Source organism: Rutidosis leptorrhynchoides, chromosome 6, assembly GCF_046630445.1.
Source record: "Rutidosis leptorrhynchoides isolate AG116_Rl617_1_P2 chromosome 6, CSIRO_AGI_Rlap_v1, whole genome shotgun sequence".
Lineage (NCBI taxonomy): Eukaryota > Viridiplantae > Streptophyta > Magnoliopsida > Asterales > Asteraceae > Rutidosis > Rutidosis leptorrhynchoides.
In genome coordinates, this window is record NC_092338.1 from 118,346,893 (window position 1) to 118,351,598 (window position 4,706).

Here is a 4,706-nt window from a genome sequence, read left to right on the forward strand (position 1 = left end):
AACCATCTCTATCATCTTAACGAACCGCCACTATGCTTCCACCATAAACCACCATGTTCAACTTCGTTGCTACGGCTACTACATATGATCTTTGGTCTGAATAAGCTCAACAAACCACCACCACTCTATACACACTGTTTGATCACCATCATCGCAACCTGCTGCTGCAGTGATTTTCTGTTTCAATCCAAGAACGACTCAAAACGAACTCCATCTTACCACCACTATGATCACATAAACTGCCACCTTCTCCATTGTTGCTACTATCATTTTGTACACTGTTGTGATACATTTTTTTTCTACTCCTTCTCATCGTGTCACTGCTACAGAACCCGATGTGTTTGTTCCTGTTATTGATTGAAGATCAAACAGCCACATAATTGCCATCTCCCATTACCAACCCACTTTCTAAATTATTTTCTGTTTCATTCCTAAAAACCCATTTAGTTATCACTACCCACAATCATAAAACCCAGGTCAAGATTAATCACAATCAATCAAAGAGATACATGACAATAGAACACAATTTGTACAATCGTAATTAGAGAAAGAGTTAGAGAAGAACAATATACCATTGAGTGTAAAATTACTGATCCAGCTCTGCAAATATTTCCTTGGCAATAGCACAAGTATGATTCTGCCATTGGTGATGATCTGGGCAATAGAGAAGACCAGGAGAGAGAGCTGGTACAATTTTAATCTGTGTGTATGATCACTTATTTATCTGATTTTCTCAATTACCATTGTAACTATGAAGATACTAAAACCTTGAATTTAACAAGACAAGTTATCAATTGCAAAGAAATTAAAATACAAACTACAAATTATGAAAAATTATGAATATATGTAAATACACAGAAAAATATATGTATATTACAAATTAATCAGAAATCTAAAATACTCCGTATAATTTATGAACAAATTAATGGACTCATATCTTTAAACTAATTAATTCGATCTGTGTCAAGTTCAAAAACCCTAATTTCACTGTAACCCCATTACATCGGTAAGAAGTGAAATTGAAGGGCTAGTTAATTCGTCAATATGATAAATGATTCAAATTGAAGCAGCTTAAAATCATGAGAACTAATTTCGAATCCAAATAAATCGTCATACCTAATGATATTGATGAACAACGATGAAGATTCGATGATGACTCTGCACGATGATGATATTGAATCGATGCTCGATTAAACCTTTATGATCTTTGATTGATCTGTTGAAGAACCAAAGAAAAACCCAAAAAAAAATCGTGATACGTTTTCTCTGCATAATATTTTATTCTGTTTTCTTGATCTGATTTGGGCAGACACATAAAAACTCGTATAAGTTTTTTATTATTATTATTATTATTATTATTATTATTATTATTATTATTATTATTATTATTATTATTATTATTATTATTATTGTTATTGTTATTATTATTAATAATATAAACATTTCTAATAGAATTATCACCAAAATTTGTATTATTATGATAGCCATTATTATTATTATTAAGAATTCCATATAAAGATTTCAAAATATATTATAAATTATTATATTTAATACGTTAATGTTATTTAAATTTGCATATAATATTATTAATAACATGTATATAGTTATTATATATTAACTAAATATATTCATTAAATATAAATTGTAATATATATTACAGAACATTGATATAATATTAATTAGACATTATTATAAAATTTTATATATATATAAACATAAATTAAAACATTATATAACAAATATAAACATTAAAATATAATACTGTATTAATAATATAAACATAAATAAATTATATAAGTTATAAATAAATTATCAAAATATTTTAATAAAGAATCACTAATTTAGTATTAATAATTAAATATTATGATAATATCATAGTATATATATATTAAGGATGTAATAGATAAATAAAGTATATGTTGGAATTTAACATAAAACTTTTATAAATATTATATAATTAATATTTGATTTATTACCATTATACGTTTATGATATTATCTGATATATAATACTGATATAGGTTCGTGAATTCAAGGCCAACCCTGCATTGTTCAGTTGTTCAATGCCTTTATATGTATTTTTACTACAAAATACAGTATTGTGAGTTTCATTAATCCCTTTGCAATATATGTTTTTGGGACTGAGAATACATGCGCTGTTTTTATAACTGTTTTACGAAATAGACACAAGTACGTGAAACTACATTCTATGGTTGAATTATCGAAATCGAATATGCCCCTTTTTATTAAGTCTGGTAATCTAAGAATTAGGGAACAGACACCCTAATTGACGCGAACTCTAAAGATAGATCTATCGGGCCCAACAAGCCCCATCCAAAGTACCGGATGCTTTAGTACTTCGAAATTTATATCATGTCCGAAGGAGGATCCCGGAATGATGATGGGGATATTCTTATATGCATAATGTGAATGTCGGTTACCAGGTGTTCAATCCATATGAATGATATTTTTGTCTCTATGCATGGGACGTATGTTTATGAGAAATGGAAATATGAAATCTTGTGGTCTATTAAAATTATGAAATGATGATTTATGTTAAACTAATGAACTCACCAACCTTTTGGTTGACACTTTAAAGCATGTTTATTCTCAGGTATGAAAGAGATCTTCCGCTGTGCATTTGCTCATTTAAATGATATTACTTGGAGTCATTCATAGCATATTTCAAAAGACGTTGCATTCGAGTCATTGAATTCATCAAGATTATTATTAAGTCGTTGATAGTCTGATATATTATGAAATGTGATGCGTGCTTGTCAACTTTTGATGTTTGTCTTTCAAAAACGAATGCAATGTTTGTAAAATATATCATATAGAGGTCAAGTACCTCACGATGTAATCAACTATTGTGAATCGTTTATAATCGATATGGACTTCGTCCGGATGGATTAGGATGGGTCCTTTCAAAATGTCCCGTTCATATTGATTATAAACGTTCCATATTAATTGATTTCGTTGGGAGGTTTTGACCTCTATATGAGACGTTTTTCAAAGACTGCATTCATTTTTAAAACAACCATAACCTTTATGTTATCAATAAAGGTTTTAAAAACATTACGTAGATTATCAAATAATGATAATCTAAAATATACTGTTTACACACGACCATTACATAATGGTTTACAATAGAAATATATTACATCGACATATGTTTCTTGAATGCAGTTTTTACACAATATCATACAAACATGAACTCCAAATCTTGTCCTTATTTTAGTATGCAACAGCGGAAGCTCTTAGTATTCACCTGAGAATAAACATGCTTTAAACGTCAACAAAAATGTTGGTGAGTTATAGGTTTAACCTATATATATCAAATCGTAACAATAGACCACAAGATTTCATATATCAATACACATCCCATACATAGAGATAAAAATCATTCATATGGTGAACACCTGGTAACCGACATTAACAAGATGCATATATAAGAATATCCCCATCATTCCGGGACACCCTTCGAATATGATATAAATTTCGAAGTACTAAAGCATTCGGTACTTTAGATGGGGTTCGTTAGGCCCAATAGATCTATCTTTAGGATTCGCGTCAATTAGGGTGTCTGTTCCCTAATTCTTAGATTACCAGACTTAATAAAAAGGGGCATATTCGATTTCGATAATTCAACCATAGAATGTAGTTTCACGTACTTGTGTCTATTTTGTAAATCATTTATAAAACCTGCATGTATTCTCATCCCAAAAATATTAGATTTTAAAAGTGGAACTATAACTCACTTTCACAAATTTTTACTTCGTCGAGAAGTAAGACTTGGCCACTGGTCGATTCACGAACCTATAACAAATATGAACATATATATCAAAGTATGTTCAAAATATATTTACAACATTTTTTAATACGTTTTACTGTTTTAAGTTTATTAAGTCAGCTGTCCTCGTTAGTAACCTACAACTAGTTGTCCACTGTTAGATGTACAGAAATAAATCGATATATATTATCTTGAATCAATCCACGATCCAGTGTATACACGTATCAGGCTAGATCACAACTCAAAGTATATATATTTTTGGAATCAACATCAACCCTGTATAGCTAACTCCAACATTACTGCATATAGAGTGTCTATGGTTGTTCCAAATAATATATATACATGGGTCGATATGATATGTCAAAACATTTGCATACGTGTCTATGGTATCCCAAGATTACATAATATATTAGAATATATGTATAATATAATATAAGTTAGCTAGGATATGATTTGTATAGATTTGTTAAACATTTCCCGTAGTTAAAATAATCAAAAAATATCCAATCTTGTTTTACCCATAACTTATTCATTTTAAATTCGTTTTGAGTGAATCAAATTTTTATGGTTTCATATTGAACTCTAATTTAAGAATCTAAACAGAAAAAGTATAGGTTTATAGTCAAAAATTTAAGTTACATGTCAATTACTAAAGAGGTAGTCATTTTCGTCGAAAAAACGACATCTTGATGACCATTTTGGAAAACATACTTTCACTTTGAGTTTAACCATGATTTTTGAATATAGTTTCATGTTCATAAGAAAAATCATTTTCCCAGAAGAACAACTTTTAAATCAAAGTTTATCATAGTTTTTAATTAACTAACCCAAAACAGTCCCCGGTTTCACTACGACGGCGTATATCCGATTTTATGGTGTTCATCGTGTTTCCAGGTTTTAAATCATTAAGTTAGCAT